This window comes from Crinia signifera, chromosome 3 (genome assembly GCF_055691185.1).
Source record: "Crinia signifera chromosome 3, ASM5569118v1, whole genome shotgun sequence".
Lineage (NCBI taxonomy): Eukaryota > Metazoa > Chordata > Amphibia > Anura > Myobatrachidae > Crinia > Crinia signifera.
Genome location: NC_139219.1, coordinates 35,596,773 through 35,610,239, shown reverse-complemented (window position 1 = coordinate 35,610,239; position 13,467 = coordinate 35,596,773).

Sequence of the window (13,467 nt, the reverse complement as noted above, 5' to 3'; positions counted from 1 at the left end):
TCACCCACCAAAATCATACAATAACTTCATATAACATAGATAAGTTGAAGGCTATTAATATCCTTAAACTATAAGTCCAAAATTTATGATGTATAAATCCATGAACAGTATAAAACAATATAGGCTCTTTCCCGTTGCCATGGAGATCACCATCAACATCCGGTTCCAGCGGGGCTGGGGAATCATGTCCTTAGGGATACTGGCATTCGGGGGAGTTGAAATGAAAGCTGAAGTTGCCGTTTCCAGTGTATATCCTGCCGGTACTTTTACCTCTTCATGCTTTCTTTCTGATCGTCTAAATCAGCTATCTCCGCTACCCGGAAGTAGCGGTGAGCCGCATACAGCCAGAGGAAGTGCTGTCTGCTTGGTTGTCAGTGGAACGCATGACGCGTATCCTCCGGTGAGCGTCATAATAGTAGGAGGGAGCGTGGTACGTCTGGTCTGTACCCCACGCTAATTTCCCTGCTATCCTGTAATAGGTTGCTTACAAAGTCCAGCCTCCGGAGTTGATTACAGATCTCCATAGCAACGCGGTGTTTCGCCACACAGGGGGGGAAATCCATAACAAAAACAAGAGAAACAGAGTTATAAAAGACATCCTTAAATGTGTACAAATATAAAAGTACAAATATAAAAGTACATAGAACGGCAGGTATTACTTCCCACATATCTATTTTATTGTTTTTATGGTTTTAAAGTAATCTAGAGAAAAAAAATATAAATAGAATTCAAAAGACCGTGATGTATACAGGGATTAGTATATTATTTCACATGTCCTTTTAGATTTATCAGATTAGCCATTTTATTTTTATAATTCAAATATAAGAGAAAGAGCCATTATGATATTATAACGTAAGGGGAGGTGTACACATCGTTTTATATCTCACTCTCCTCTTTTAAAACACAATATCAGAAGGATCATAGATAATGGGTTTTAATGTATCAGGCTGCGATCGCAGTAATCCGCAGTCTAGATTGATAATGTCAGCATCAGGTCACATCAGTGGTCTGGTGTTCCTTTGAGAAGGAACCCTTTGTGTCTTATGGTGTATGAGAAGTTGAATACATCTTCTCGCATTCATCCCTCTTTCCATTGAAATCCGAAGTTTAAACGGAGCACCAGTGCTGAACTACATACGGCAGACCGCGATCGCAATAATCCGCAGACTGGAGTAACGTGGTCAGCATCAACTCCTCAGGTCAATTCTTACAACAGGGTTATATGTGTGCCCAGTGGACTCAACTGTCCCTATAGGAACCACTTCAGTTCAAAATCACTGTTGAGTCCACTGGGCAGCAAGGTCTTACAATTGAATATTAAATTCATTTCTGCCCTTGCTAGGGCTGTGGAACAGTCGGGTTGTCTGGCGGTACCTTTTATATTTTTTAAACCTCCAAACTCCACTATCTCTTTTGTGGAACACTGATGGGTAGTTTTGAAGTGTGTAGACAACGCATGTGTCTCAAGGCCCTTCCTGATGTTTCTTAAGTGCTCGCTAATGCGTACTTTTAATGGTCTTGATGTACGACCGATATAATATTTGTCACAACTGCACTTGATCATGTATATAATATTTTTGGAATTGCACGTAATGAAGTCGTGGATTTTGATTTTATATCCATTAATTGTGTATTCTTCTATTTTGTTCTTACCAAGACTTTTGATATTAATACAGCCCTGACACCCACCACATCTGTAAAATCCCTTCGATTTTATACCTGGTTTAGAAACGTTAGATATAAAGTTACTGCTAACTAAGTTGGTCTTCAAGTTAGGTGCCCGTCTATAAATATGTTTTGGGCGGTCAGGGACTATTTTTCCTAATATGGGGTCCTTTCTAATGATATTCCAATGTTTGTTAAACACACGTTCAATTTTTTTGTGTTCATCTGTGTAGGTGGTTATAAAGGCAAATGCATATTCATTGTTTTTCTCCTCTTTTGGTTTTCCCTGAGGTGGGACAGATCTTTCGATTTCCTGATTTTGTTTAGCCTGTTCTAGACCCTTCACTACACTATTTTCCCTGTACCCACACGCTATGAATTTTTCTTTCATCTCTGCTGCCTGTGTGTCAAAAACTGCATTTTCAAGACAGTTCCTTCTTAGTCTTTTAAACTGTCCTGTTGGCACTGAATTTAACCAATGGTCGTGATGACAGCTCGAGAAGGGAATATAAGACCCTGAATCTGTAGGTTTGATATAATTTTTAAACTTGAGGGTTCCCTCCTCGACATAAACTGTTATATCCAAAAAGTTCACTTGGACAGGTTGTATGTCAAAAGTGAGGACAATATTCTTGTTGTTATTATTTAGGTGGGAACAGAAAGCATTAAGAGTATCTCTATTGCCCCTCCACACAAAAAAGATGTCGTCTATATATCGCATGTAGGACACCAGACTCGCCCCGAACTGGTTGGGAGCCCAGATGGTATCGAGCTCCCATGCGCCCATAAAAATGTTCGCATAGCTCGGGGCGAATCTGGTGCCCATTGCGGTTCCTGTCTGTTGTACATAGAAGGCTTCATTAAACAAGAAATAGTTATTACGTAGTATAAACTGTATACCCTCTACAATGAAGCTCTGAAGAGGTACCGATTTCTCAGACTCTCTCAGAAATCTCCTAATGCTCTCTACACCATCATCATGATTGATGATGGTGTAGAGAGAACTAACATCAGCCGTTATCATGAGGTCACCCTCCTCCCATTCGATGTTAGAAATCCCCCTCAAAAAGTCCCCGGTGTCTTTGAGATGAGACCTATTGAGAAGGACCAGGGGTTGGAGGTGGTGGTCAATGAGCATGGATAAATTCGCCGTTAGGGAATTCACCCCTGATATGATTGGTCGTCCCGGAGGATCGACCAATTTCTTGTGTACTTTTGGTAGGATATACAGTACCGGGGTGGATGGTTTATCATTTATCAAGAATTGGGCCTCTCCCTTATTTATAACCCCGTTGGTTAAAGCTGTGTCGATGAGCGCCTTCAAGTTTCGGAGAGTGGAGGTGGTGGGGTCGCCTTTTAGTTTTTTATATGTATGGGTATCCCCTAATTGGCGCATGACCTCTTTTTGATAGTCCATGATATTTAAAACCACCACCCCCCCCCCCTTATCGGCTGGCTTTATAATAATTTCCCTGTTTTCTTTAAGTGAGTTAATGGCCTCTTTTTCCTTTCTTGACAGGTTGGAGTTTAATTTGTTAATATCTATTGTTTTTGCTTCTTCCATTACTAGAGTAGCAAAAGTTTCGAGGAAAGGGCCCTTGTGATGTTGGGGATAGAACACGGATTTGGGTTTAAAACCCGTGTTCAGATCTTCTATTGTATCTGTGGTATCTTCTTTATAGAAGAATCTCTTTAGTGTGAGTTTTCGAACGAACCTCTGAATGTCAATATATAAATCGAACATATTTATATGGTTCGTGGGGGCATATTTCAAGCCCCGCTGGAGAACGCTTGTTTCGTCTACAGATAGAATGTGTGAACTTAAATTGAAAATTTTGGTTTTTAATGGTTCTGAGTTAGGATGTACCACCTCATTTAGGGTAATTTTCTTTTTTTTGGTTCTAGTTTTCCCTTTTTTCGGGGGTTTCTTTATCCCTCCTCGAGTACCTCTATAGGGTTTCTTTATCTGTTCCCTGAGTCCAACCGGTCTCTCGCTAAAAAAGGCGATGGAGAATTCCTGTACTTTTCAGGAGTTTCAAAATCATAGCTTTCCAAAGGAGAAAATCTATTATTTAAGCTGGTTTCTCTATGGGGAGAAGACCGTATTACAGGTTTGAATTTTTGAGACCTAGTGGGGATCCTCCATTCAGGTGTTATTTGATTCCTATATTGTCTGATATTGTATTTCGGGGAGTAATTGCGGCCGAAGTTACGGTGTTTGTACTCTTGTCGGGGAGAGAGATCCCTCCTATTATTATAGTTTTGATAGTTTTTCCTGAAGGGAACACGTTTGGGAGATCTGAACCTGTATTGATGGTCTCTATCTCTATCAGGTCTATCATTATCTCTCCTATATTCCCTTTTTTTGGGGACAAATTTTCTTTCTGGTTTTGAGTTTTGGGGGGCCCTATTCATTCTATGTGTTGGTTGGGGCTCTTGTTCCATTTCAGGGGTCAAGAGTGCCAATTCTCTATCTCTTCTAAATTTTTTTACTTTCCTCTGTATGAGGACTCTTTCCAGTTTTTTGACGTTGAATTCTATGGAATTTTCCATTTCTTTAAAACCATCGTTCTTTGAATAGGGCTGTGCTAGAGACTTATACAATTTGATATCATTTTCTAACTTAATTAAATCTCTCTTCCTTTCCTGGATGATTAATTCCATATGGGCAGCACGGATGGTGTAATGGTTAGCATTACTGCCTCACAGCGCTAAGGTCATGGGTTCGATCCCCACCATGGCTCTAACTGTGCGGAGTTTGTATATTCTCCCCGTGCTTGCGTGGGTTTACTCCGGGTACTCCGGTTTCCTCCCACAATCCAAAAATATACAGATAGGTTAATTGGCTTCCAACAAAATTAACCCTAGAATGTCTGCGTGTACATGTGGTAGGGAATATAGATTGTAAGCTCCACTGGGGCAGGGACTGATGTGAATGTTCAAATATTCTCTGTAAAGCGCTGCGTAATATGTATGCGCTATATAAGAAACTGTTAATAAATAAAATAAATAAATAAGTTTGGTGGAGCAGTTGTTTATTATTGACTCCCACTCTTGTTTAAAACCTTCATTTGCTGAAGAGAAAGTGGAGTTTTTGGTAATTTTGAGGCCCTTGGGGATCAGTTTGTGTGTTACATACTTTTCCAAAGTTACCACCTCCCACCATATTTTACTTTCTTTCAAAAGAAGGGTTTCTAGTTTCGACATAATCCCTTCTAGGTCTTCGTCTATGAGTTCTGCATCGTCAGTGCTATCTAGAAAGACTTTATCAAGATGGGATATTCTTTTTTCTCTAAAGGAAAACATGATTGGTTGTTGCTGCCTCGTTTTATTTCTATCTGGGTGGGAATATACAATGTGTACTACGAGGTGACAGAAATTACGTGGCGCAGTGCTGCCTCAAATCACAGTTCCCTGAAGTTACACCCTAACTTCACAAAACATACGTACATAACAAGAAATTGGGAACATAGAAAAATGGCGCAAAGGGATACTTGATATTCTTATTTTAGTGGGCTTCTCTCAGGGTTCCAACTGGAGTTATTCTCGTGTTGTTATCGACAACCGGTTACAGGTGAGTGTTCGAGTAAAATAAACCCAAAAAATAAAAAAATATACAATTATATTAAAGACTGATAAACACAAAAGTGTGTGGAGTGTCAATTAATATAAACCATTTTTATGGTAGTGACAAAACGTGGTATAGATGCAATCAGCAGGCGTACCCAGACTCACGTTGTATCGTGGGGGTGGTCCTCTCATCAAGGTTTCTTTGGCACGTCCTGTAGATCCTCAATGTGTTGACGGAAATTGTCCGAATTTGTGCTCAAAAGAAATTAAAAAGTGTCTTAGTTCCACTATAATCTCCACATATCACAAAGAGTGCGTGGGGTCGCTGTACAGGGGTATTAGACCAAAGGCAGCGTACCTCACTTACGTGATAAAAAGAAGAAAAACACGCATAAAGGTTTCTTTAAGGTTTGCAGAAAAGCGGGCGTACCCCTACTCACGGTGCATTTAGATGATATAAAGCTCATAAAGGTTTCTTTATGTGGAGTCTTCCTTAGTGTGGACAATCCTGTGGTTTAAGGGATTTGGGGTGCCTCAAATTTAAAGAATTCGGTATCACCCGGATTTTTCATGTGTACATAAAAAAAGGAGGAGAAAAAGAGGAGGTGATGTCTACGACCCTTTCTTCTCTCCCAAAAAGGTTTCACACCTTATAATCAGGAAGGTGTGGTGAATAGAAGGTGTGGGCTGTGATTTAAAGTGCGTACCTTACTTACGTAAGGAAGTGGTGGGGGAACACATATCAGGGTATCTTTACTTTATTTCATGGGTGGTAACAAATGTAGGCGTACCCCTACTCACGGTGTAACTGTAGAGTACAAAACCTATCAAGGTTTCTTTTTCACGGTTCTCTCCGGACAAAGTGGGTTCAGTAAATGTATATATCACCCTGGATCTTCCCCGGTGTAGATTTCATAAAATAAAGGGAAAATATTTTCCAAGGTATAATTTGGTGTATACGAAAAACTTGGATATATTTTCCTAAAACCAGAATAGGGAGATGGTGCGTACCCTACTCACCCCTTTAGGTGGGGAAAACACGCCCGTAGCGGTTTCTTTTAGTCCACTCCTTATGTGGAACCAGAAAATGGAGCCCAGAAGTCAATATAAAAAAGTATCACAAAGCTTTTAATCCAAAAAACATTTTCCTTACAAGTCCCGTAAAAAATGGATTGTGAGAGCCGACCTCACACAAAATCCACTTCAAAGTATTTTACAAAAATTTCAGCAATAAAAAACAAGATGAATAAAAAATATATAAAAACAATACATACATCCGCAGGAAAAAAGAGAGATGGCTGTTCACTCTTAGCTGGCACAATCTACGCGTTTCGGTCCCTGTGACCTTTATCAAGATGTGTCAGACAAGAGTGAGCAGCTTCTATTTAAGTAATGAACAGCCAATGGGGTGGAAGCAGGAAGTGACATTGCGTTTTTTTGCTCCACTGTTCCTCACCCACCAAAATCATACAATAACTTCATATAACATAGATAAGTTGAAGGCTATTAATATCCTTAAACTATAAGTCCAAAATTTATGATGTATAAATCCATGAACAGTATAAAACAATATAGGCTCTCTCCCGTTGCCATGGAGATCACCATCAACATCCGGTTCCAGCGGGGCTGGGGAATCATGTCCTTAGGGATACTGGCATTCGGGGGAGTTGAAATGAAAGCTGAAGTTGCCGTTTCCAGTGTATATCCTGCCGGTACTTTTACCTCTTCATGCTTTCTTTCTGATCGTCTAAATCAGCTATCTCCGCTACCCGGAAGTAGCGGTGAGCCGCATACAGCCAGAGGAAGTGCTGTCTGCTTGGTTGTCAGTGGAACGCATGACGCGTATCCTCCGGTGAGCGTCATAATAGTAGGAGGGAGCGTGGTACGTCTGGTCTGTACCCCACGCTAATTTCCCTGCTATCCTGTAATAGGTTGCTTACAAAGTCCAGCCTCCGGAGTTGATTACAGATCTCCATAGCAACGCGGTGTTTCGCCACACAGGGGGGGAAATCCATAACAAAAACAAGAGAAACAGAGTTATAAAAGACATCCTTAAATGTGTACAAATATAAAAGTACAAATATAAAAGTACATAGAACGGCAGGTATTACTTCCCACATATCTATTTTATTGTTTTTATGGTTTTAAAGTAATCTAGAGAAAAAAAATATAAATAGAATTCAAAAGACCGTGATGTATACAGGGATTAGTATATTATTTCACATGTCCTTTTAGATTTATCAGATTAGCCATTTTATTTTTATAATTCAAATATAAGAGAAAGAGCCATTATGATATTATAACGTAAGGGGAGGTGTACACATCGTTTTATATCTCACTCTCCTCTTTTAAAACACAATATCAGAAGGATCATAGATAATGGGTTTTAATGTATCAGGCTGCGATCGCAGTAATCCGCAGTCTAGATTGATAATGTCAGCATCAGGTCACATCAGTGGTCTGGTGTTCCTTTGAGAAGGAACCCTTTGTGTCTTATGGTGTATGAGAAGTTGAATACATCTTCTCGCATTCATCCCTCTTTCCATTGAAATCCGAAGTTTAAACGGAGCACCAGTGCTGAACTACATACGGCAGACCGCGATCGCAATAATCCGCAGACTGGAGTAACGTGGTCAGCATCAACTCCTCAGGTCAATTCTTACAACAGGGTTATATGTGTGCCCAGTGGACTCAACTGTCCCTATAGGAACCACTTCAGTTCAAAATCACTGTTGAGTCCACTGGGCAGCAAGGTCTTACAATTGAATATTAAATTCATTTCTGCCCTTGCTAGGGCTGTGGAACAGTCGGGTTGTCTGGCGGTACCTTTTATATTTTTTAAACCTCCAAACTCCACTATCTCTTTTGTGGAACACTGATGGGTAGTTTTGAAGTGTGTAGACAACGCATGTGTCTCAAGGCCCTTCCTGATGTTTCTTAAGTGCTCGCTAATGCGTACTTTTAATGGTCTTGATGTACGACCGATATAATATTTGTCACAACTGCACTTGATCATGTATATAATATTTTTGGAATTGCACGTAATGAAGTCGTGGATTTTGATTTTATATCCATTAATTGTGTATTCTTCTATTTTGTTCTTACCAAGACTTTTGATATTAATACAGCCCTGACACCCACCACATCTGTAAAATCCCTTCGATTTTATACCTGGTTTAGAAACGTTAGATATAAAGTTACTGCTAACTAAGTTGGTCTTCAAGTTAGGTGCCCGTCTATAAATATGTTTTGGGCGGTCAGGGACTATTTTTCCTAATATGGGGTCCTTTCTAATGATATTCCAATGTTTGTTAAACACACGTTCAATTTTTTTGTGTTCATCTGTGTAGGTGGTTATAAAGGCAAATGCATATTCATTGTTTTTCTCCTCTTTTGGTTTTCCCTGAGGCCCTAGCAAGGGCAGAAATGAATTTAATATTCAATTGTAAGACCTTGCTGCCCAGTGGACTCAACAGTGATTTTGAACTGAAGTGGTTCCTATAGGGACAGTTGAGTCCACTGGGCACACATATAACCCTGTTGTAAGAATTGACCTGAGGAGTTGATGCTGACCACGTTACTCCAGTCTGCGGATTATTGCGATCGCGGTCTGCCGTATGTAGTTCAGCACTGGTGCTCCGTTTAAACTTCGGATTTCAATGGAAAGAGGGATGAATGCGAGAAGATGTATTCAACTTCTCATACACCATAAGACACAAAGGGTTCCTTCTCAAAGGAACACCAGACCACTGATGTGACCTGATGCTGACATTATCAATCTAGACTGCGGATTACTGCGATCGCAGCCTGATACATTAAAACCCATTATCTATGATCCTTCTGATATTGTGTTTTAAAAGAGGAGAGTGAGATATAAAACGATGTGTACACCTCCCCTTACGTTATAATATCATAATGGCTCTTTCTCTTATATTTGAATTATAAAAATAAAATGGCTAATCTGATAAATCTAAAAGGACATGTGAAATAATATACTAATCCCTGTATACATCACGGTCTTTTGAATTCTATTTATATTTTTTTTCTCTAGATTACTTTAAAACCATAAAAACAATAAAATAGATATGTGGGAAGTAATACCTGCCGTTCTATGTACTTTTATATTTGTACTTTTATATTTGTACACATTTAAGGATGTCTTTTATAACTCTGTTTCTCTTGTTTTTGTTATGGATTTCCCCCCCTGTGTGGCGAAACACCGCGTTGCTATGGAGATCTGTAATCAACTCCGGAGGCTGGACTTTGTAAGCAACCTATTACAGGATAGCAGGGAAATTAGCGTGGGGTACAGACCAGACGTACCACGCTCCCTCCTACTATTATGACGCTCACCGGAGGATACGCGTCATGCGTTCCACTGACAACCAAGCAGACAGCACTTCCTCTGGCTGTATGCGGCTCACCGCTACTTCCGGGTAGCGGAGATAGCTGATTTAGACGATCAGAAAGAAAGCATGAAGAGGTAAAAGTACCGGCAGGATATACACTGGAAACGGCAACTTCAGCTTTCATTTCAACTCCCCCGAATGCCAGTATCCCTAAGGACATGATTCCCCAGCCCCGCTGGAACCGGATGTTGATGGTGATCTCCATGGCAACGGGAGAGAGCCTATATTGTTTTATACTGTTCATGGATTTATACATCATAAATTTTGGACTTATAGTTTAAGGATATTAATAGCCTTCAACTTATCTATGTTATATGAAGTTATTGTATGATTTTGGTGGGTGAGGAACAGTGGAGCAAAAAAACGCAATGTCACTTCCTGCTTCCACCCCATTGGCTGTTCATTACTTAAATAGAAGCTGCTCACTCTTGTCTGACACATCTTGATAAAGGTCACAGGGACCGAAACGCGTAGATTGTGCTAGCTAAGAGTGAACAGCCATCTCTCTTTTTTCCTGCGGATGTATGTATTGTTTTTATATATTTTTTATTCATCTTGTTTTTTATTGCTGAAATTTTTGTAAAATACTTTGAAGTGGATTTTGTGTGAGGTCGGCTCTCACAATCCATTTTTTACGGGACTTGTAAGGAAAATGTTTTTTGGATTAAAAGCTTTGTGATACTTTTTTATATTGACTTCTGGGCTCCATTTTCTGGTTCCACATAAGGAGTGGACTAAAAGAAACCGCTACGGGCGTGTTTTCCCCACCTAAAGGGGTGAGTAGGGTACGCACCATCTCCCTATTCTGGTTTTAGGAAAATATATCCAAGTTTTTCGTATACACCAAATTATACCTTGGAAAATATTTTCCCTTTATTTTATGAAATCTACACCGGGGAAGATCCAGGGTGATATATACATTTACTGAACCCACTTTGTCCGGAGAGAACCGTGAAAAAGAAACCTTGATAGGTTTTGTACTCTACAGTTACACCGTGAGTAGGGGTACGCCTACATTTGTTACCACCCATGAAATAAAGTAAAGATACCCTGATATGTGTTCCCCCACCACTTCCTTACGTAAGTAAGGTACGCACTTTAAATCACAGCCCACACCTTCTATTCACCACACCTTCCTGATTATAAGGTGTGAAACCTTTTTGGGAGAGAAGAAAGGGTCGTAGACATCACCTCCTCTTTTTCTCCTCCTTTTTTTATGTACACATGAAAAATCCGGGTGATACCGAATTCCTTAAATTTGAGGCACCCCAAATCCCTTAAACCACAGGATTGTCCACACTAAGGAAGACTCCACATAAAGAAACCTTTATGAGCTTTATATCATCTAAATGCACCGTGAGTAGGGGTACGCCCGCTTTTCTGCAAACCTTAAAGAAACCTTTATGCGTGTTTTTCTTCTTTTTATCACGTAAGTGAGGTACGCTGCCTTTGGTCTAATACCCCTGTACAGCGACCCCACGCACTCTTTGTGATATGTGGAGATTATAGTGGAACTAAGACACTTTTTAATTTCTTTTGAGCACAAATTCGGACAATTTCCGTCAACACATTGAGGATCTACAGGACGTGCCAAAGAAACCTTGATGAGAGGACCACCCCCACGATACAACGTGAGTCTGGGTACGCCTGCTGATTGCATCTATACCACGTTTTGTCACTACCATAAAAATGGTTTATATTAATTGACACTCCACACACTTTTGTGTTTATCAGTCTTTAATATAATTGTATATTTTTTTATTTTTTGGGTTTATTTTACTCGAACACTCACCTGTAACCGGTTGTCGATAACAACACGAGAATAACTCCAGTTGGAACCCTGAGAGAAGCCCACTAAAATAAGAATATCAAGTATCCCTTTGCGCCATTTTTCTATGTTCCCAATTTCTTGTTATGTACGTATGTTTTGTGAAGTTAGGGTGTAACTTCAGGGAACTGTGATTTGAGGCAGCACTGCGCCACGTAATTTCTGTCACCTCGTAGTACACATTGTATATTCCCACCCAGATAGAAATAAAACGAGGCAGCAACAACCAATCATGTTTTCCTTTAGAGAAAAAAGAATATCCCATCTTGATAAAGTCTTTCTAGATAGCACTGACGATGCAGAACTCATAGACGAAGACCTAGAAGGGATTATGTCGAAACTAGAAACCCTTCTTTTGAAAGAAAGTAAAATATGGTGGGAGGTGGTAACTTTGGAAAAGTATGTAACACACAAACTGATCCCCAAGGGCCTCAAAATTACCAAAAACTCCACTTTCTCTTCAGCAAATGAAGGTTTTAAACAAGAGTGGGAGTCAATAATAAACAACTGCTCCACCAAACTTATGGAATTAATCATCCAGGAAAGGAAGAGAGATTTAATTAAGTTAGAAAATGATATCAAATTGTATAAGTCTCTAGCACAGCCCTATTCAAAGAACGATGGTTTTAAAGAAATGGAAAATTCCATAGAATTCAACGTCAAAAAACTGGAAAGAGTCCTCATACAGAGGAAAGTAAAAAAATTTAGAAGAGATAGAGAATTGGCACTCTTGACCCCTGAAATGGAACAAGAGCCCCAACCAACACATAGAATGAATAGGGCCCCCCAAAACTCAAAACCAGAAAGAAAATTTGTCCCCAAAAAAAGGGAATATAGGAGAGATAATGATAGACCTGATAGAGATAGAGACCATCAATACAGGTTCAGATCCTCCCAAACGTGTTCCCTTCAGGAAAAACTATCAAAACTATAATAATAGGAGGGATCTCTCTCCCCGACAAGAGTACAAAACACCGTAACTTCGGCCGCAATTACTCCCCGAAATACAATATCAGACAATATAGGAATCAAATAACACCTGAATGGAGGATCCCCCACTAGGTCTCAAAAATTCAAACCTGTAATACGGTCTTCTCCCCATAGAGAAACCAGCTTAAATAATAGATTTTCTCCTTTGGAAAGCTATGATTTTGAAACTCCTGAAAAGTACAGGAATTCTCCATCGCCTTTTTTAGCGAGAGACCGGTTGGACTCAGGAACAGATAAAGAAACCCTATAGAGGTACTCGAGGAGGGATAAAGAAACCCCGAAAAAAAGGGAAAACTAGAACCAAAAAAAAGAAAAATTACCCTAAATGAGGTGGTACATCCTAACTCAGAACCATTAAAAACCAAAATTTTCAATTTAAGTTCACACATTCTATCTGTAGACGAACAAGCGTTCTCCAGCGGGGCTTGAAATATGCCCCCACGAACCATATAAATATGTTCGATTTATATATTGACATTCAGAGGTTCGTTCGAAAACTCACACTAAAGAGATTCTTCTATAAAGAAGATACCACAGATTACAATAGAAGATCTGAACACGGGTTTTAAACCCAAATCCGTGTTCTACTACTCTAGTAATGGAAGAAGCAAAAACAATAGATATTAACAAATTAAACTCCAACCTGTCAAGAAAGGAAAAAGAGGCCATTAACTCACTTAAAGAAAACAGGGAAATTATTATAAAGCCAGCCGATAAGGGGGGGGGGGTGGTGGTTTTAAATATCATGGACTATCAAAAAGAGGTCATGCGCCAATTAGGGGATACCCATACATATAAAAAACTAAAAGGCGACCCCACCACCTCCACTCTCCGAAACTTGAAGGCGCTCATCGACACAGCTTTAACCAACGGGGTTATAAATAAGGGAGAGGCCCAATTCTTGATAAATGATAAACCATCCACCCCGGTACTGTATATCCTACCAAAAGTACACAAGAAATTGGTCGATCCTCCGGGACGACCAATCATATCAGGGGTGAATTA